Below are 22,974 nucleotides of genomic sequence, written 5' to 3'. Positions count from 1 at the left end.
GTACTTATTTACTTGTGTGTGTTGTATATGAGAGTGTAAGAATTTTTTAATGTTATTTTTTTTCTACATTGGACAGAAAATTGATGAAAAATAGATGTTAGTTCAAATCACCTGGGCTATAATCCTCAAAAATGATCTTCATGTCTCCTTGTTTCATATTTCCTCTCCTCTCCTCTCAAAGCCAACAGGCAAATTTTGCTTCTTGGTTTAAGGAGCTGGTGAACATTAAATCCAACCATCCATCTTTCTTTTTCTGTTCTTTCCCACCTCTTCTCTGTCCATCCAATCCGCTCCAACTTTCATGCCCAGCCGAGCAGTGCTCCCTCTATAACAGGAGCAAATACATCAAACTCGCTCAGCACAACCTCCACGACTACTGTGCTCCCAAGAATTTATATGGGCGGGGTGGGGGTTACTGCCGACCAACAGATCTCCAAAGAAATCAGTGCTTTTCACTTCACCACAAATACAGCTCTGACACAGTTGCTAACTTTCAATATTGTCTCCTGTAAATCCTGATTTCCCTTCCTTTAGTCTTTGTTTCTCAAAGCACAGCTGTCAGAAATGCCTACAAGTACACCCTGAAGATACAGAAATCAAGCTGTGTTTTGTGCGAGTAGACCACGATGGGCTGAGTAGGCATTTTGCATTGATTATAGGGCCACACCTTTAGATGAAGGCTGCTGTGGTTCGTCTAAAGGTGAAGGTTGTTTTTGTAAAGACAAAGCTATTGTCTTGTCCTGTCACTAATATTGTTCTCTTTGTACCTTTCATGTACATCAAGACGTAGTCTGGAAAAAAAATCCGGTCTTTTAAGTGACATTTGTGAACAATATGATCAGTTTAGTAGCAAACACCCCATTCACATTAACTTGATGCTAGTGGTCAAGACTTTAGTGGCATTGTATTGCCCTTTATGCTTTGCTCATTCTGGGAAACCATCAGCTTAGTCTGCTGTCCTAATGTCTAAAGAGCACATTTTTGCAGTGAAGCCATCTGGTGTGAGCCAGTCATTTAACTGCTAAGACAAAAGCTCAATCGGATGATAGCCAGTGGTTTAAATATGCATTTCAATAACCGCACTTATTCTTTTGCTCTTGATAAAGGCCTTGTACCTGCTATAGATTGCATATGAATGATAGATCAGAGGCAGGGTTGCTGATTTGTCAGCTAGTTAAATGTGTTTTTAAACTGTATGACTCTAATAAACGTAATCATTAACCGTACCATGTAGCAGAGACATCAGAACTATTGTTTGTATCAGGCTGTTAGCGAACTTTTTAATGCTGCAAGGTTGGGCTTTTGTATTATGGGAGGCTGTGTACATGGACTCAGTTTTAGAGCTGGACTCAAGTAGCGATTTAAAAAGTGATGGCAGTTCCACATTGGCCTCATTTCAGGAGTCTTTGACTTGGTTGCTTGCATGTCGCCAAAGCTTCCTTACATAAATTCAATAGATGAAGATAATATCACAGAGGTAAGGCAGCAGTTTCACTGGTCTGGCCCACTTAAGTTTAAAGTGGGCTGTATGTGACATCCCTGCTGTAAGGGGAAGCTGTGGCTGAATTAAAAAGAGGGTAAATATAGACGCGAGTGTCTCAAAGTTCAAGTTTTGTATTTCTTTTTTAGTTGATAGAGTAGAAAGCAAAAGCATAAACTAACCATTTATTTACAATTAGATTTTGGTTAACAGCTGAGGAGAAATCCAAAACACTGATTTGAAAAGACCGTTAAACACCCTAAAAGTAACACGTTTGTTTTGTTGGGTAATTAAAGCCATGAAGAGAACAGATTAGTCATTTGCAATGTTTCAGAAGCAGATTTAAAAACAGCAAAACAATCTTGTTCTGCCCACTCACTGAAAAATGCCCAACAAACTTTACTCAGTCACGCTGAGTGTCCAGAGGTTGTGGGTTGGATTTATGGAACCGATAAACATTGTGATAATTTACTGCGAATAACAACAGAAGCCCAAGTGGCTCACAAGCGAAACTTAATGCCACTCTTGTTCCCCACACTGCACTTCACCTCCTATTCCCTTGCTCAATTTCAGTTCCCCCACCCAAATCAAACTCAGTCATTCATCAGAGCCCACTGGAGTGATAATAGAAGCAGTGGGAGGTGGAAAAAGAGGGAGATCGAGCATGGGAGGGCTTAGAGGAGAGACAGTGATGGAGGGAACAGAGGAGAGGGCGGAGAAACCTGTGCGATGGGACAGTGAAGATGAGTGGAGGGTGTTTGGAGGTGATTGTTACAGATAAAGAGATGTGAGTGGGGAGTGAGGATGATGAATGGCTCTGGAGGGTAAAAAGCAAGTCAGATTCATTCTTCACTCTCACTGAACATGTCCTTGAGCAAGGCATTTAACCCTCTTACTGTTCCAATCAGGCAGCAGTAGAATAAATACAGATTGTTATAAAAAAGTGGTAACAGATGATTGAAAAAAACAACAGCTTAGGATTGGTGACAAACTGGGCGTTAAAGGTCTATCCCATGTTGGATGTTAGTATATCCTTGTAGCTGTATGTGTGTGGGACAGTCACAGATAGTGATGGATTGATTTAGAGTTAACGCAAGAAAACACACGGCTCCAAACAAATGCACAGAAACACTAATGCTCTGGTTTTGTATACATTTTGCTTGTGTTCTAATCTGAACCCACATGTAAAGATAAATAAGCATTAATTAAAGCCCAGAAGTACTCATCTTCCAGAGGTCGTTTACAGAGCTCACTGCCTCTATAATGGCTCTTTAACTATACAAAACTGAGTTATTTTCACTTGAAATTAAAACAAAAAACTTTTCTTTTTAACTTCAGTGAATACGCGAACATGGACGCTAGTACCTCAGTTGTTATTTTTTCCCTTTTTGATTATATTAAGAATATTTTTTTACATACTGTATATTCCTGCACAGAATACAGCTTCACAACATATATATATATATATATTAGGGGTGCAACAATACTCATATCGCTATTGAACAGTTCGATACAATGCTTTCGGTTCGGTACGCATATGTATCGAACAATACAAAATTTTTAATTTATTTTATCAACTTTCCTTCTGACGATGCTGTCTGTGTTGAGCGCTCAGTGGATCTGCGCTCGACAGTGCAGCCTAGGTGGAGTAGTCGAACGCAGATTCACTGAGCGCAGGGCAAGCTAGCGAGACAGAAGTTAAGCTTTCCTTGCAACATGGCAAATTGAACCTCCCCCACCCTCATTCAGATCTGGCGTTTGGAACTATTTTGGTTTTCATGTGACATATGACCCTGAAGGTAAGCGCGTCATGGAGAAAAGTAAAACAGTATGTCGGATGTGCCACGCAATGCTCAATTACATGGGTGGGAACTAGTGCGTTAGCACAGTTAGCTCGTTAACATGTTGGCCGTCCAGCCCCACGCACGGGGCGATCCGCGGTAGCTCGTTAACGGAGATTTGCCGTGTTGTGGCGTTAACGTCATTTGGCGTCATTTCAGATTAACGCTGACAGCACTAGTGGGAACACAACGAATATGACTGCACATTTTCGCGACATCATCGTAGTACAAAGACAAGTGGAAGCAGACAAAAACAACAAGCACGCATGCTACAAACTTTACCCGAGTCATTTAGACAGCCGTTAGCACATGATTCTCCTTATGGGGACCTGATATGTTTAATATGCTGCTGAGAATATAGCCCAGAAGAAGCGTATAGTATAGCTTTTATTTTGGAAAGAGACATTTCTCTGTAATAAACTCTTTTCCAAAGATTTTTTTAATTACTTTGTTGTTTCAGCAACATTAAATTTAAAAACTGTACTTTTGAGTTAAAATATATATTTATAATTTTAATAAATTACAAATTAAAAAGGCATGAACATTTTTTTGTATCGAAAAAATATCGAACCGTGACACCAAAGTATCAAACCGAACCGTGAATTTTGTGTATCGTTGCACCCCTAATATTTACTGTTATAGAGAGTTAATTCTATTTTTTTTATCTGTCTGTACACACTTTCATCTCGCTCATTGCAAATTTCAGACTTTAATATTACCACAGCTTCCAACACAGAATTTGAATACTCAAACTCTGTTTTCATATACGATACAATTCTTACTGGACGTTAAACCTGTGCTTGTTGTTCAGTTCCACATACTGTTTATAAATGATGGCTATAGCCACTGGGACATCATCTGGTTTGCGTCTTGTTTTTGAAGCTTTGAGCGTCTGCTGTTGCCATCTTAGCTTTTTGGAAACCTTGGTTTGGGGTGGCAGTGAGGATTATTATCACTTTGGACACCAGTGGGGACTGTGATTTACAAAAAAACCATTGAGTATGGCTGTAATAGCGATTAAGATCATGAGCGCTTTGGCTTTTTTGAGGACATAGATCGGGGCATCTAAGGAGTCTTTTTTTTTCCTGTTGACTTCTATACATTCAGACATTGTTTTGAAACCACAGCAGTCCCCCCAGCCATTAAAAAACAGATTTAAAGCATGCTCACTTTGGCTTTATTTTCAGACCAGTAAGGTATGAAGACTCGCAGCTTCAGGTTGAGTCTGCCTTGCATCACAGAACGGCAAGACTGGGCCAAACAGGAAACGAGAGGGTAATGATATTAGAAACGCATGCTGCTGCTTGGGATAGCTGGCAAGAATGTAAGACATTGCTGAGCTGAATTTGGCTTTGTCGCATTGCAGAAGCTTCCTGTCACATTGAGAGCTTTGAAGTTTCCTCAGAAGCCACAATGCTGGCTCTTTTTTCTTTGGGTAACCTCCATGTGCAAATTTCTGATCTCTAAATTTCCAAGAAGCTCAAGTAGAGAAAGCCAAAACAATACAAGCAATTTACAAAACAAACCCACCGATGTAATATGTGTGGAAGAGGACCAAGGGCAGCCTCGTCAGATAAGGCTTCCTAGTTATTGGTTGTATTTGTCAGTCTCCAACAGTGCAGTCCCAAAAGATATAAACACAGACAAGGTAACGAGAAAGACAAAAGGAGAATCTGAGAAAACACTCAGGAAGATTGAATAAAGGACAGAAAGCAAAACCAAAGTGATAAAAGCCAGCCAGGGAGAAACAGATAAAGACAGAAATGAAGGTGCAGCAGACAAATGTAGAAGAACAAAGAGCAGGAGGTTTGGAGATCAACATTCAGAAGGTGTTTGCCTGAGAGAGTGGAAACAGTGCAGCAGTGATGGATTGTGTTTACTCCTCGTCTGTCCCCAGTTTTATTCTTTTAGATTCTCCTTCTTTCTACTCCTTTTCTCTTATGTCCTCCAAACTTCTCCTCTCCTGTCTTTAGTCACTCTTTTTGTCCTACTCCACTCAACGCCTGTCTGCACTAGTCTCCACAATCTTTCGCTTCTCTCTTGTTTGTCTGTTCTTCTAAAGGAATTTGATATGAATTATATTTTGTGTACACTTTCGTTTAGAATTGGCTGCAATTAGAGCCATTTTCCATTAGTATCTGCTCAGGTTGGCTCGGTGTGGCCCGACACTCATTTTAGGGGTTTCTATTAGGTCATAGTACCTGGCACAAGGTACTTTTTTGAGTACCTACTCAACAGGATTTCCAAGCAATCCCAATGTCCCCGAGTCTGACTAACTGCCACCTTTGTTTTAGTGTTCATGTCGCGTACAAATGATGTCAGTTTGGCTACATTGCTATAGTGAGTTAAACACATTCATCGGTACTCAATTGTAATGGAAAACGAGCCGTACTGCCTCACGTTGTGTTGAGGAGGTCTGAGTAGGTACTAATGGAAAAAGGGCTTTAGTGAGGCAACCTTGCTTGGGACTGTTGTGAGCATGCTGTCAGCATCCCTTGGTGACCTTGGTATCTAAGGATGTTGCTGAGACTGGACACTGCCCCATCCTTATGTATCCAGCAATACCCCAGCCCAGTGTAAAAACAATTGAATCAGCGGTTTTCACATAGACTCCTTTTATAATTGGATATAAATTTGAAAAATTTTCAGCTCAAGAAAGAGGAGAAAAATAAATATTGGTATTTTTGGTGGTTTTTACCCTTCAGCCATAAAAGGCTCGTGGGCTACAGTCATCACCCCACCAGGCAGGCAGTTTGAATCAGAATCAGAATACTTTATTAATCCCGAAGGAAATTAGGGTTACAGCAGGCAGCACGCTAATGGCGCATGCGCATTTACAAAGGAACCTTCTGACCAACTTTACACAAACATCACATTGGGGAGACATGTCAGAAAGGTAGGTTGATAGGGAAAAAACAACAAAAATACATAACATGAGGTAAGAGGAGGAGAAAAACACTCCACTCAGACTGAGCTCCTAGTGGGAGAACAGTTTGATAACAGAAAAACACCTCAGCACAAAAAGCACATGACTATCAGTACACCATAGAAACACAAGACAAGCAACAGGGGCGGGTAAAGGGTAAGAGAGAGCCGGTGTAGACAGCACATCCGGTCCTGCAGCATGTCTGCGCTGGTCCAGTCGACTGCCATCTTCCCCGGTAGGGCACAAGCATCGAAGGCGTTTGGAAAGGGAGGGGGGATGAGTGTGTGCATATCAGTGTATGTGTGTGTCCAGAGGTCAGCTGAGACAGTGTCCTTCGCCCCGCCAGGCTAAGTAAACAGTCTTCCAGCCAACCCAGGTGGACACCCAAGTTTGTGAATGCAATAACTCGAGAAAGTAGGATTAAAATTGCTACCATAGGTGTTACCACTAAAATATCTTGGACAAATTTGAATCACAGTGAACTTTAAGTCGACCTCAAGGTCAAGGTGTCTCTAATAAGAGGCTGAAGGGCGGCACTGGCGGCCGCCAGTATTTTTCAATACTAAGGTTGAAGGAATTGTTTGGGGGGAATAGATCAATTACTAAAATAATCTATGGCTGCAGCCCTGCTGACAGGTGGAGGACGGCTTCTTCCTCTGCTGTGTGAAGTTGCTAATAAATCTGCAAAGGCATCAGTTACTTTCACTGGCAAGTAGTATGAAAATAAAATGCTCCAACACAAGAACAAAGATATGTCTGTATTCAAACACAATACTTTGTTCTGGAGTTATTTTTATGTATGATATATTTATTTTTTTTAGGTTTTTCTCAAACTTGCCTTTTGCACTGGCAGTTTTACTGTACTGAAGAAAACAAACCACTGAAACATAGTATCTATACTCACACTAAAACGACAATTGCCTGGTATTATACCTGCCAACAAACACAGTGTCTGGTTGTTACAGTGGATATGTAAGGCTTTAGAGACTGTGTATGGTGTAACAGAGTGCTGGCCTCTGCTGTCAGTTAAATAAACTGTGTAGTGTATTTGTTATAGTGGTGTTGAAGCAGGTCAGTGGTTTTCTCTGCATTCATGCAAAGTTGTTTCCCATTGCTCCTGTAGTGAGTGTTGCAACAATTTCTTGCACCTGATTTAGCAAGGGGAACTTAACAGGCCAGTTCACCTTAAAATCAAATGTGTGTTTTCCCCTTTGGCCTGTAGTGATGTTTATTCCTCTGGATTTTCTTTGTGAGGGTGTAAATATACAGCCTGCAGGCCCAGTCCAACAAACAGTCCAGTGTGACCCACTGGATGGTGAAGTGTGAGAAGTCATTCATAGTTTAATAACATGCACTCCTCGTCCTGTCTCTAAGTGTAGTTCAGGGAAGGTTAAAATTATTAAATATGATCATCTGATCATTTTTACAAACACCCAAAGTAAAGGTAAAAATCGTTATTAAAACTGAGTATTCCCTGACTATAGTTGCAAGTTGCTCGTGGTTGCTAACAGACGCTAGGTGAAATTGATTGCTAAGCCCCAGTCATGTAGGTCTAGAGACCAGTCAGTGACCCCACTGGTCAGGCATTGTTAGGGAGTAAGCGGTTGCTGGGTGAAATGGGTCACAAAGATGTATCCAGTGGTGCACTGAGAGAAATCCTTGCAATTACATGCTCTCAAGTAGATTTCTGTGGTTGCCAGTCATTGTTTGAAAACACTTGCAGAGTACTCGCTAAGTGGAGGATGATATAGCCTCAAAACTACATTACGCTGTTTCAAGTGAGTAATTTCTGATGACTCAGAAAAACTGTTGACCAGTGCATTCACATGTTTATTTTCTGGGGTTGCACATCACCAGCTGCTAGCATCTCCTTCATAGGTTGGTGTGTTTTGTTTTGTTTTTTGCTTTTAAGATAAGATAAGATAAAACTTTATTAATCCCTCAGGTGGGTTCCTCTGGGAAATTTGGTTTCCAAAAGCACAGCACTGACAGAAGTTACAGAGCGTGAGCAGAATATTATATATATATATATATATATATATATATATATATACACACACACATATATAAATACAGCGACATATATAAATAAAATATACAAAAGGGATAAATAGAATAAATAGGAATAAAAATAAAATGAAATAAAAATAAAATGAAAAAAAATATATATATATTTTGCCTTAAATGGTGAAACAAGTTTGTCGTTTCCTGCATCAAAAACCTTTAAAAGTAGAAGTTGCTACTGTAGTCTGCAGTAACGCACAATTTTCCCTTTGAAGGTGACCATTGTCTATTTCCTCTCGTAACCGGTTGCTAACTGTTCTCTATGCGATTGAGGCCTTAGCTAGCATCTTTTAGTTGGTGGGTGTAACTTAAGTGTGGTAGTAGAAAAAATAGATTTTAGACTATAAACTATTCATTTTTTTATTTATGTGACTAAATCGCTCATGACAGACAGATATTTTTAGCTAAATGGCAAGCGTCTTTCAATTCTGTTATAGTTAAGAGAAGGCAGACATTTTTACAGCTGGTATCTACTAGACGGGGCAATTTTTCCCAGCTGCTCCCTTATTCGTCAGGGTTTGCCACAGTGTGTAGCTTCATATATATTTGATTTGGCAGATTTTTAGGTTGGATGCCCTTCCTGATGAATGCCCAAAGGGATTTATGCCTCCTCCCGGGTTCGAACCAGAAATCCTTTGCTTGTTAGGCAAGATTAGATCAAAGATTTTATCGATGAAAGTGATATCTGCCATGGAGACTCCAATGCTCTTTACAACTGTACAAGTTCTGTCATGTCTTTGAGTTTCTTTAGGACTTTTTTAGCCCTCATAAAATCATGAAATAGTGGAGTTGTAGTTCTAGATTGCTTCTTTATGTTGCTAATCGTTTAACAGGTTGAAGCACCAAAGCAGGGAAAGGACTTAGAAGTTAACTGCCTTTATTTGTGCCTTCGATAGGATATAATATCTTTGTTGTTGTAAAACAAAATTAATTGCAGTACTTTACTGTGTTTAAAAGGATGCAAATAATTTGCCCATGTGTCTTTAGAAACCCATTAACCTTTCTAAATCTGTCCTCTTAAAGAAAACTATTTCCCTCTTTCTTACTCTCTCTTGTCCCTTTGAATTCTTCTGGGTAGCAAGAATTTCAGTTAAATGAGCATATGTTACAAAAACCAACATGAAGTCATATGGAAGAAAAATGGGAATTAACAGGAAAGAGGAAAAGATTAGATGTTATTGAAAAGTGGAGGTGATATAGGTATAAAGGAATGTAGTGGGAGAGGGTGGAGGGAAAAGTCCAATGATAGGAATGATTTGAGCAAGGAACACCAGATTGCACAGAGAAGGGAGAAGGTCAGGGGGAGCAAGCAAAGCACTGTAATGTAGGATAATGAGATGAGAGCATCCAAAAGAAAAGCTGAAGACTCTGCAGGCATAAACGGCCATAACCACCCTGTGGACAAGCGAATGGGTGGAGGGAGGGGAAAGAGATAAAGAGATGGAGAATGACAGCAGTGGAACATGAAATGAAGCTGAGGGTGGTGGAGACAGAAGAGGGGCTGAGATAATGATGGTAAGGGCAGAAAAAGCAGGGAAGAGAAGAAGAAAATTGAGGAAGGGAAGAGATGGTTGGTTTTGGGGCAAAGGATAAATCTAACATACAGGCAAAAAGAAGGAAGAAGGCAGATGAGATCGAATGGAGAGAGATCACAAAGAAGAAGAAATGCTAGAATGGAGGCAGAAAGAAGATGGCAAGAAAAGCAACAGGCAAAAGAAGTGTGGAGGGGACAGAAACTTAAATATGGATAGGAGACAAGTAACAAATGTGCCTACATACATGCTGTTTATTTTGTATCCGCAACCAAGACACGTTAGTTTAAACCTAATAAGACGTCATCCCTGCAAGATTCCTCCTTCATCCAGTTTTTTCACATTTCTCCATCATTGCCCCAGTCTTCACCTCTTTCCTGCTCACTCTCTGTTTGCACACTGATGTAGAGCTAAGCTGCTTCTTGTCCAGGCTCTGCAGACTCCAGTATTCATAGGCTGCCTGTTTGACCTCATTTAACCCATCAAACAAATTGGGGGCATCTCTCTCTCTCCGTGAATGGCTGCTGTTGCTGTGCTGCCCAGCAGGAGGGGAGTTGGTTACACTGGGGGTCAACTGGAGAGGGAGGGTTTGTTTGACTTTGTAGGACCGAGCTGCCCTGATCTTAGTACTTGGCACTGAGATGCACAAATGCAGCAAACTTGAAATCAGGTGAGTCTAAGATTAAAAAAAAAAAAAACACTCATTAACAACAACCTCCTTTCATTAATGTTGAATATTAGGTGTTGCAGATGATGTGGTAAAAATAAAAAAAAAGAGCTTATTAGGACAGCCACATTTAATATAATGAGGTTGTTGTGGTTTTGTCAATAACACATTAGTTATGCTTGACGTTAAGAGACAAGGTACGGTACAACACCATGCTAACCTTGTACAACAGTAGGTCAATCAAAATCGAAATTTCAGATAAAAACAACTACACAATTACAAGTTCAGTGTGTTTTTGCACTTGCTGTTAGGAGGAGTCATTTTTGCATCTCGCAAATTATGCTGAGTGCTGTTACTTTGTCTGGTTTTTAAATTGAGAGGAACATTGCTTTTAAATGTGATTTGAGTGCACTGTTCAAATGGTGACATAGTGAATGAACAGTTTTGAGACTAATGGAGACGCACAGACTTACACAGAAGAATTAACCAGTACGTGTATGTATGTGTGCTGTAACCGTGAGATTTGGAAGTTTCATCTCCGTGTCAAACTGGGATAAATATGTTTACCAAACTAACTTGTAGACTTATAACGTGGTTTTAGCCTCGATGAGGTCACTCAGTCCCATTAGGTGTCAGTCAGGCAGGCCTAGAGCCTGGTTAGCGACCATTTGGATGGAAATGCATAGTCACAGTCAATGTTGTGAAATTGATCACAAATAGGTGTACAGCGCTGCACTGAAAACTTGCTTGTGGTTACTTTAGGTTGGTAGGTTGCCGTGCTTGCCCGTAGTTTTATAGAAGACACCAACTTGACTGCAAACTGCTCATCAAGTGGTCATGAGACTGTGAAGTGCAATGCAAATCAGAAACAGAGAATTTTCACCTGAACGTAAAAGCTTCACTTTTGAAATGTGTTGTTTGCAGCTGCAAGGACATGTTCCACTTGACCAAATTTCATTACGGCTCAGAGAGTACAGTAGTGAGTGTTTGCAAACAAATCACCATGTTCCATGCAAACCACCGGCGACCACTGCATTTGTTTGTGACCAAAGCAATTACAATGAGTTTTTTAGTGCAGCACACTCTTTGCAGGTGATTTCACCCAGCGTCAGCATCTTTTTACAACCTGAAGAGTCGCCCTCTGCTGGTCATTACAAGCAAAGCCAACTTTCAGGCACTTCTCACCAGCTTTACTTTTCAAACCAAGTAGCTGTAGCCATCTTTCATTTACAGACTTTGATCTATGACTATGTCATAATGCCATACAGTTGTCATTATTATTGGACAGCGCATGTATGGACATTATTGGGGCTCATAATGCACAAAATCACATGGAATACACATTTATATGATAAGAAATAGCAAAACACTGAAAAAAGGTTTGTTTAAAACATGATTACAATATATATTTTCTGCAGATATACTGGATTCAAGTCAAGTAGCATCAATATTGACGTTCGGTACCATAAGATAGCAGTGCATATCGAGGCCACCTCAGCTGTTTCTAGCAGCAGTTGTCTAGCTTCCCCCAAGAATCCTTTTCTCCGTTGCAGATTTTGCTGTGATGACATGCTCAGTAACTGGCTGCTGTTGTGCCAGCAGGCACGCACACTTTCAGGGGAGGGGAAGGGAAACCAAGATGGCGTAACAAACAGGAGAGAAATTTAAATTTGAATACAGCTTCACGCATTTCTCTCTGCAAACAAAACTTGCAAATCAGTGAAGGGGGGAAAAGCGCAACGTCAAACAGAGGAGGGGAGCTAGAAGGAGAACAAGGTTGGCCCAAATGAGATTAAACCAGAGAGCTGTGGAGACACGAGAGAAATGGGTGCAAAGAGGGGTGGAGGACAGAAAAAGAGTGAGAGATTTTGGTAGCAGAGATGACAAGCAGAAAGATGTGGGGAAATGGACCATGCTGTGAAGACAGGAAAAGAAAGAGGATAGAGGCTAAAAGAATTAAGTTAATGAGGGAAAGAAGAGAAGGATGTAGAATGGGGAAATGGGGGGGAAAGATATGTCTGTATGAATTAATAGTGAAGACTTGCAGGTGTACAGTTCATATGAAAGCTGTGCTTCAGTTTCACGAGAAGCTTATCTGAAATCTTGCTTTATTTAAACATCACATAACCATAACATCCAGTTACAGCTATTTGTGGCTGTCTGATATTTTGATTTTCATTCAGTCGTTTCCTGTATAGGAAAAACAAGTCAGCTTTGTTCTATTTTTAGCTGTCCTCCAGGAAAATATGGCAACATTTGACAAAGACTTTCCTTTTGAGCTAAATACTAAATACAGTGGAGACTATTTAAATGCGTCAGGTGGGACGACACACCAGAACAAGACCCGATGAAGGCAGAGTAACTCACCAGTCATAGCTTCTTTTTAAATGCATTAGTGCAGCATTTCAGTTAATGCTCAATGGAAAATGTGTCACATTTGACGGCAGTCTGTTTGATTCACTCCGATGGCAACAAATGAAGTTGTCACGGAGCCAGTTTGATGATGGCCTTTGAGTTTTTCTCTGCAGCAGCTCATCTTTGTGCCTTCTGCCTTTGATCCTGGCCCATTGGGTGCGAAACAATATAAGCAAATGGATCAAGTGATGGCAAAGTGGCAAGACAAAGTATGGAAATGACACTGTAACCATACACACACACACACGGGGTGGGGGTGACTTAATCCTGTCTCTCCTGCTGGCCCCCCGGCCCCTTCTTACCAAGCAGGCACATTCAGCACATTTCACAGTCTACCCCTTAATCCCTTTAGGAGGCTCCATTACATGTCAACTGTGGCCCACTGCTTACACCAGAGACCGTGTGCATCTTCCTGCATATAGCGAGTGTGTGTCTGTATGAGAAATGTTGATCTTATTAAGTCATTTAGGCAAGCGCTTAATTGTACAGTAGCTCTTTTCACAGAGTGACCTCTGGGGAACGAGTTGGTGCTTAATATAATTAATCATACCTGTACCTACTGAATGATACAAACTAGAGTTTTATTTTACTTTGTTATAATAGCATTAGTGTTGTAAGTGATGCGTAGTTATTCTTTTACAGAAGGACCTAAATGAAGAGTTAATCTTCACAGGGCAGTTTGATCATTTATTTTTTTGCAGTGGAATTTCCCATATATCACATTTAAGTGGGCAAGTATCACTGGTTCATATTTATGGGGAACATATAGGAAAGAAGAATGCAGAGAGACCCTGCTGTGATGTAGGGCAGTTACTTCAGAGGCAATGCTCATGTACCAGCTGCTACAACATGGAGTGGAACATTTAGCTTTTTTCACTTAGCCTTGTTGATATCGCCAGGAGGAGGACTGGGTCAAAGCCTGTCCTCCTGTGCTTTTCAGGCAGTGCAGGGGTGATTTTCATCAGCAGGAGAATTGTTTGTGTAAGACTAGCTTCCCTGCCATCAGGAGCTTTCATCGCACTCATAGTAATGTGACGGATTGTCTCCTTCAAAATGCTTGGACACAAAGTGAAGGTCCTTCTTCATCAGATTAAAGACTTTTATGTTGAAAGAGCAAAGATTGTTCCACCAGCACAGATGTCTAACTTAGCGTTTTCCTTTGCAGTGGATAAAAAGTCTAGCAGGAATACTGCGCAAATATTAGCATCGTTTTAGTATTCTCAATGGATGGGCTACTGTCATCAATCTGAACTGCTTAACCACTTTATGGTCGGTGAATATAGCCTATGCCAGTGGTTATAGGGCGAGGGGCAGGGTTAGAGGTGGAGAGGTCGCCACATCCAATCCCACATCCACACTTATGGCCAGCTCAGAGTCACCAATTAACCTAACAAGCATGTCTCCAGGCTGTGTGGGGTAACCAGCTCCTATGAGGAGTACATGTAAATTCTGCACAGAAAGGCCTCGGCCAAGTGGGAGGTTTCAGTTTTTTTTAATGGCTTAACTGTTGGTTCTAGATGTTATTCTGCCACCTGTCGATGACATCTGCATTTTTTTTAATTGCAAATATAAAAGTTAAAGCTATACGTTGTGTATTTTTTCATGGTTTTTGTGTATATGTTTTATATTTTTTCCTTTTTGTACTTGTGCACACTGTGCTTCTGTATCATACTCTGACATCTCCTATCAGAGTGCTTTGCAGTGATGCTAGTCTCTTCCAGCTGCCTGCAGCTTACAACTGATATCCCCATGTGCAATAACTGGATCATTGACCGAGTTCAAGACGTGTTTGAGTGGTGGAAGCGGCTTTCCAAGTCCCTGGGATGTAACATAGATGCCCCATTTGGCAGTTAGTTTCATTCAAATGGGCATACAGGACCATTGCACACATGCTTAGCACAGCTGGTCCCAGGAAGAATGAAACCTCTCGTCCCAGCAGCATTAATGTCTATCACGAGGACCACAAAACCAGCTGGTGTCCCCCTATAAACCTCCAGCCTTTCCTGCCATAATGTGAACCTGCTCTCTGTGAATTTGGCCCACTGAAACAAACATTCACACATCCTCAGGGCACTACTAACCCAGCAAGTATTTTTAAGGATCCCAAGGATTTATTTCCTAACTATGTAATGGCATCGCTGTCTCCACATTCTCCCATATCTTTGCTGTACAACAATGCCTTGTTACTTAGCAACTAACATACAGCAAAGGCTCATAGTGATATATCAGTGATAAGTTCAAATTAGCGTAGTGCCATTCGAGCTTTTTATTCAGGTACAAAATATATGTGCCAGACCTAAATTCACTGCCTGACCTTGGCGCTTTTCCCCCCTATAGATTGTGTGTTTCACATCTGCGTGTGTGCGTGTGTGTTCATTGGGTGAGTACATCCTTCAGTGATCGATTTTCGAGGCGTTCTGTAATGCATTTTAAAAGGCTGGACCTAAAGCTGTCAGCCCTGGAAGGAGAATGACAGAAACAAGTTGGGAAACGCCAGAGAACGCAATGTCTGGGTTCATCCTCCCCAAGGATTTTTCCTCACAGCTCTCAATATCCTAATCTTGTGTCCTTGCTACAGTAAATATGATGTCAACACAATAGATACACATAGGCCTTCTGGGTACTCCGCTGCAGTGAGGACGCAGGGTTCTCTTTTTGGTTTGTTGATGATGTAACAGTGGTACATTTCACAATTAAGCAATCATTTGGAGAATAGGACAGAATGTCAAAGTCGAGGTTGAATAACTTTCAGTAGACGCGAAGAATACGAAATGAGGACGCGCTCTTGGAGCTACTTAATGCCAAATCTCTCAGCAACCTGTTTGAGGGCTGTTTTAATGTTGAGGCTTTTTGTTCTGTTGCTCTGTTGCTCTGACCTGTTATTATGCTCTCTATTTTCTGTACTGCGCAAAGGTCTTGAGTCACATCTCATTGGTTTTTTTGTATTTTGCTAGGAAAATGGCAACTATGTGTGAATAAATGAGACATGCAAGCAAAAATGGAAATGCAGTATATAAGGCAGAAGCAAGTCTCCAAAAGTTGATTCTGTTCATCTGGACGTAGCATTTTGTAGGAGAAACGTTTCACGGATCACATTAACTCAGTGGACCAACACATCAAATTCACCAGGGAGGATATGAAAAGTGGCAGGTTAGCCTTCTTAGACTGTGAGATTTCCATAAGCAATGGGGGACATCTAAAAGCTGACGTGTACCGTAAACCTACACATATCTAAGGTTTGACTCTCATCATCCACTGGAGCACAAACTGGGTGTCATCAGGACACTACAACACAGAGCGAACACCATCCCCACTGACACAGCAGCCAGGGAGGCAGAAGAACATCAAGAAGGCCCTGAGTAAATGTGGTTATCCCAGCTGGACAAAGCTGGAAAGGCACCTAAAGAAAGCTCCAGCCGATCCAGGAGAGAAGGACAACCGCTGCCCAAGCGAAAACCTGTAGTGATCCCATATGTGTCAGGAGTATCGGAGCAGGTGAGACACATTTTTTGTAAACACTGGGTCTCTGTGGCTTTCAAACCCCAAAACACACTGCGCCAAGAATTGGTCCACCCCAAGGATTGGGTCCCCTGACACAAACAAAGTAACATAGTGTACACTGTTAAGTGCCAGGAGGATTGCCAGGATTTATACATCGGGGAAACCAAACAACCTCTGGCGAAGCGGATGGCACAACACAGAAGAGCTCGTCAAGCCAGGACTCTGCAGTCTATTTACACCTACAGGCCAGTGGACACAGTGAGAGGGAGGAACGCTGGTTTGAGCGTGGAGTCAAGAAGACAATATAGGTGAAAAGGGAAAGACCGTCTCTGAATCAAGGAGGGGGCCTAAGGGTACATCTGTCACCATCTTACAATGCTGTGATTGTAGCCATTCTCCAACTCTCTGTGAATGGTACTTATGGCCATTGATCAGTGGGTTTTGGTCAGTGGTTGTTGATCAATGGTCATTTGCATAATTAAGATTAAGGAACTGACCTCCAAGCCCATTGTTCCTTCAGTGGGCTGGTTTCAGTCATTATGCAAATGTGCTGTTTATAAGATTGAGGAAACCTGCAGTCAGCTGAGACTGAAGAAGTCACTTGGATGAGTGACGAAACGTTTCTCCCACAAAACGCTACGTCCAGATGAACAGAATCAACTTTTGGAGATTTACTTACCTGGATGATTGAGCATGCATCAAGAAGTTTGGAAGTCATGCAGTATTTAGTATGATAATTTTTACTAACTCTGGGAGAACCTAAGGTTAAAAATATGAAGCTGGGAAAGAGCAAAACAGGCCCCATTTATGTAATCTGTTGGTACAACAACAACCTTTCGTATACTGTAAGTGATAAATAGATAATCAAGCTACACTTGTCATACTTTTCTACAAATTTAGTACCAAAAATGTCCACATGACTTTCACTAAATAATGCAGTTATTGACAAAGTTTGATTCAAATCAGGCTTAATTGCCTCAAAACAAGTAAAATGGCTCAAACATTACATGTATTAAGTGCAGCAATGCATCAGTGAGGCAAATGTACGGATAGTTATTAAGCAGAAACACTACATCTGTCTCTCTTTGGTGCTGTCTGTTAGAAAAGTAAACCTATCTGGTTTCTGGCTGCTTTTCCTTAACGTTTTTTCCCCTGTAGCTCTGCATGTAAATGGAGGCAGTGGAGGGAAATGATTATCATAAAGAGTCCAATTTTATCTGTGAACGCGGCTGACTGTTTCCCCGGTGGGTCGTTTGGCTCCTGTTCCTGCTTGATGGCATCAGCAGCAAGATTGCCAATAAAAGTTTGTCAAGGGCCTCGGTGCACCCAGCCGACAGGCCACGGATAGATGGAAAGGTTTATGACGGCTGAGTACATGCACAGCGCAACTTTCACAACCTGACAAAAAAAAGTCAGTCGGGTGCAGAAGGTAAAGGCAAATCTCTCCATAGGAATTGTTAATATGGGCATGCCATTATCACTGCGTGAAGAAACAGCTTTTCAGCTCCACATACGCCCACAGTTCTGTAAGTGATTCCCAGCAGTTAACCGGCTGTTTACACACCGTGCATGGTGAAACAACACTGCCATCATTTTCTGCTAATGTCATAGGTTTCCTAAAGCGTACCTGCTTGAAATTATAGTTTTATTTGGGGTTTTAAAAATAAACCAGTATGTTTATAAAATATTAATGTGTGTAGAAGAGGCATAGAATAGCAAAGTTGCCCTTAATAGTCTTTATTGTTGTGAAAGGTAAAATTCACATTTACAGTGTGCAAAGTCTCTGAAGAAAGCTTTCAAACACACAGAACAAACATGGTTCAGTTGTACAGTTTCTCACTCCCCTCTAAGTACTGTGAGACAATCTCAAATCTGCACACATTTATAAGTGTTGCTCAGCTGGGTCTCAGCTTATTTTGTCAGCCGTCCTCCTTTACTTTGTAGTGTGTGTGTTAGGGCTGGGCGATATATCGAGTTTTTTAAAAATATCGATATATTTTTATATGAGATATAAGATGTGACAATATCTTTTATATCGATATAGTCTATGTTACGTTATAATTATAGTTGTGGAGCCACAAGTTTGCCTCTCTTTTGTCCACTTTTGTCTTTACGCAACGGTACTCGGCCTCGCCTCTCCTTCACTGAACACAACTCCCCCTCCCTCCCCCATTGCTTCACCTGCAGGCAGCGACAAGATGGACACGGCAAATCTCCGTTAACGAGGTACTGCGCATCGCCCCGTGCGTGCCGTGGGGCTGGACGGCGTCAACGTGTTAACGAGCTAACCACGCTAACGAGCTAACCACGCTAACGCCATGTACGGCCTAAAATCCTTTCATTCTCTCAAAAATTGACAGCGCGCCTTATGTATGAATTCTGGTTGTGCTTGATGGCCGCGAACCGATTTTATGTGGTACACGGCGCTCAGCAATCTGTCAAAAAATGTTTTAGTACGACTTTGGTAAGTTACGGAGCTGCACCGGCTTGATGGATTGTCGGAGCATTACGGCTACCGAGGAGCCTCGCGGAGTGATACGTACTGTGCGTCAACGTAATATTACCCTACTGTGTATAAGGACCATAAATGGCACCTGTTAAGAGACATGGTTACAAAGAGGATTTCAAACTCCAGGCTGTCAGTCACACAGTAGAAGTTGGGAACAGAGCAGCTGTGAAATCTGCCCTTGTTATTATGCTCAGCGTCTTTTAGTTTACATTTTGACTGCACAATTGTGAGCTCTTTGTTATGCACAAAAACAACATAGTTTTCTTTTATTTATGGAGCATTATTATTTAATAAATGCTCATAATTTATTTTTGAGTAGTTTTTTTCATGCTTTTCGTGTCATGCTTTGACTAAGAACTCTCTTTTTGTTCTTACCTTGTGGCTTTAAAAAAATATCGAGATATATATCTTATATCGCCATCCAGCTAAAAAATATCGAGATATGAATTTTGGGTCATATCGCCCAGCCCTAGTGTGTGTGTTTGGTTTGAGATAATTCAGTCTGTTTGATAAAAATCCCACCAGTACTGGTTGGACAGCATCTGCCCTCAGATGAGATGTGATAGTCTTGTCCTGGGTGTGGTCCCGTCTATACCAGCCTACTTTTTCATCATTCTTTTCCTCTCTGCCTCTTTCATCCCTTCTCAGCCTTCTGAGCAAATTTTCTTCATTTCCTTTCATGCAATTCATATCTTGTTCATATGCAGGCCTATTATGCATCGGCTTGACGGCGTCATTCCCACTCTGCCTCCCCTTGTCTCTGTCTATTTGTTTCATGTTTAACTCCACAGTTTGACCTCCAAGTCTCCTGTACAGTGTCCCCCTGGCTGCTTAAGTATTCTGCAAACACCAGCATGTGTTATTGCTCCCTCCTACTTTGTGAGACAGCAGGAATTTTCCATAGATCTGGTCTCTCTATAAAACTGTTCAGCCCTGACAGATTGTGTTGATGAATCAGCCTCCGTCTGCCCTGTGTTGAACCACTTCTCTCTGTGGCACTGCTGTCTACTAGTTATATAAAGGCCTCTTTGGGCATTTGTCCCACAACTGTCCTCCATGAGTGAAATACACATTGCAAAACTGGAAATTGAAAGATTTTACAGGCCTGGCATTCTTGAACCATTTTCTTTTTACTGGCAGCATGTTAGCCATTCACACTTTACTAAAGTGCTGCAGTGAGATCAGATTTGAGTCGGTCCATATCAGCTCACCCAGACCTCCCAGTTCATGTCATGGATTCTGTTGATTATTGTGGAAACTTCTGTTAAGTTCATAGGGTTTCTTTGTCTCGGTGCAAATACTCCATGAACTTTATTGATTTATTAATTCATTTCTTGACTCTGTGATGATATTTTTCCACCTCCTATAAGCACACATGTTCAATAATCATGTTTTTTTTGATTAACTGTAATTGGCTTACTGTGCTCAGATCAGCCAATAAATGCGTACCAGTTCAATTTGATTGGACCAGTAGGTGGAAGCTCTACACCTGGAAGACAAGAGAAAGAACAGCAGCAGTGCCACTTATCATGTCATGTAACAGTGAACGATAGTTTTCGTACATGACTGTAATCATGCACATGCTATTAGCCACTCTCCACAATGTACAATATGTGGTTTAAAAACAAAAGAACAAAGCACAACAGTTCATTTTTGTTATACAGCATTTTTAATGTAGCTTACCATAATTAGTGGGCATATCAACTGAAAATATAATATTGTATTAAGTCCTTACATTTACTGTATCTTTTCAACTCAGACCATAAGCTCTACAATATTGTCCACTTTGTTTGTTTTCTTCTATATAAATTTAACCTGTGTCTCCTGACCCTTCAAACGTGTCTTCCTTACACGCAGACAAGATTTCAGCCATAGACTGTATAAGACATGGATGTAGGTAGCATGATCGCTCACTCGTTTCTCAAGGCTCCGTTTGAAGCCTGGAGATGAGCGTTTCCACAGTCGCCATCTTGGTTGCAAAAAGCAGACATGATCAGTGTCGCCTCCAGTATTATTTCTTAGGGGTTCCCATATGGGGGGGCACTAAAAATATTGGGGTGGCACACCAAAAACAGAATTTTGTGTTTTATTATGTAGTTGTCAGATATAGGTTTCTTAAAAAATATGGAAAAGAGAGAGACAAGGGAATTATAAGCCCAGTTAATTTCCTGCTATTAAAGACATCACTGAAAATGGGTACATATGAAAACCAAATAAGATTTTGAAGCAGTAATAACTAACAAGTTCATGTTTCAACTCATTGTAGGGTGTCTTCTTGTGTTAATTACCAACCACTGGGGGTTGGTAATAACTGTTATCGGTTCAGGTTTTTAGGCACTTATGCAATGGCTTAATTTTTTCAACCCAGAAACTACATCCATGTTTAATGTTGCCTTACAAAAATGGCTGTTGGAAAAATTTTTTAAAAGTAGCTTAAAAATCAGGCAGGACACGAGATTGAACTTGTGTGCATAAAGCCGTGCACACCAAAACATGTCTGTCTTCCTAGTGTCAGTTATATGTGAACATACAACATGATGTAAAACTATTGCAAGGCAGATTAAATTTATTATGACTCTTATAATAAAATATATAAAGAGGCTACATTTGGCTCCTCCTTGCCACAGGAGGTCACCTCAGTGGGTTGCACCGCATGTTTGATTTAACAGAATACCCTTACTGACGCAACCCCCAAAGAGGATTTGTAATTGTTCTACTTTAATTGCATAAAAGAGAAAATTAGAGTAAAAAATAAATCACTTTCACTCATTACTTTGACTATTGAAAGGCCATAACATTGGCATTCCTGCAACACTACACCACTTTCCCCCCACACTCCCACCACAACCACCCACCCGTTCTGCAGGTGTGCTTCTGTGCTCGCAGCTGGGTCTGTGTCCTTTAGATGACCATATTAAGAATATCCCATCTCACTGACATCAAACAGACATTACTTTACTGCTGCCTGCAGAGTTACTTCCACATTCTGGCCTTATTAAGTGAACCCAGTATTGAATATGAGACTCCAATGCTGCAACAGTATGTGTGACAGAAACAAAATCAAAATAAAGGCCCTGTGCACTTCAGAATGGAAACAAAATGTCATGGTCCTGGGCCATGTTGGCCCAGCATTCTTAGTTTTCTTGTATTTTTGTATTTTGTTCCTTATGCCGTGGTTCCTAGGTTCTGTTAAAGATGTTCCTTATTTGATTACCCCCTGTGTGCCCCTCTGTGTATCTGTGAGCCCTCGTTTCCCCTCCTTGTGTTTCATTTAATTTTTTCCCCAGCCCGTTATGTCTGTGCTCTCTCTCCTCCTGTCTGAACCTCTGTGTACTTCCTGTTTTACTTTGACAGTCTGTCGTCAGTATGCGTCATGTTGTGTTCACTCCTGCCCTGTCTCGTTACGATTATCTGTGTCAGCTGTGTTCCCCGTGTGCTCCCACTTCCCTCGTTAACCCTCTGTGTATTTATGTGCATGTCTCCCTCAGTTCAGTGTCGTGTCGTCAATGTCTCCTCCCCGAACCTGTGTGTCTTTCTGTGTTCCCTCGGTCTTCTGTTAGTATTCCCAGTTTAGTTCTGTTTCGTGTTAAGGTCTGCAATAAAGCAGTGCTTTTGAGTTCAGTTCCTGTCTCTGTGAGTTTTGCGTTTGGGTCCTCATCTGCCTCCACACAGCCAGTTCATGACACAAAAGCCGTCTTCTTTCTGTTCTATGCAAATATGATGTAAAATGTGGAGGATAGTTTATTAGAATGTCAACTGACCGCGGATGAAAGTAAACGCCTACTGCTGGAAAAAGGTCTTTTCAGTAGATGTTGTCGTCTCAGTCGCTGCTGAGCTGAATCACAACATCCACAGTGGCATTTTCAGCTTTCAGCCTTTGCTTGTATTCAGTTCAGCAGCAGAATAACCTTAGTTTCCTTTTATCTCTTTGATTGGCAAGCTGAGAAAAGAACAAGCGCTGCAGCGAGGGCTTCTGAGCCTTCATCTGTCAAACTAGCAGCAGAACTTGTGTAATCTTCAAACGAACACATGTCCATTT

General features: G+C 41.2%; 1 protein-coding gene and 1 long non-coding RNA gene across 5 annotated transcripts in view; both read left to right on the top strand.

The window, feature by feature from the left end:
- man1a2 (mannosidase, alpha, class 1A, member 2) overlaps positions 1–22,974 on the top strand; it is a 144,457-nt gene that overhangs the window by 85,810 nt on the left and 35,673 nt on the right. The gene's annotated exons all lie outside the window — the stretch shown is intronic.
- LOC146500133 (uncharacterized) lies at positions 3–21,977 on the top strand. The gene is made up of 2 exons (XR_014869687.1): positions 3–18,366; positions 19,403–21,977. It is a non-coding gene; the product is annotated as an uncharacterized LOC146500133 (long non-coding RNA).

This window comes from Neolamprologus multifasciatus, chromosome 16, assembly GCF_963576455.1.
Source record: "Neolamprologus multifasciatus chromosome 16, fNeoMul1.2, whole genome shotgun sequence".
Lineage (NCBI taxonomy): Eukaryota > Metazoa > Chordata > Actinopteri > Cichliformes > Cichlidae > Neolamprologus > Neolamprologus multifasciatus.
The sequence above is the reverse complement of the archived record's forward strand: the minus strand, read 5'-3'. Positions and strand labels throughout refer to the sequence as shown.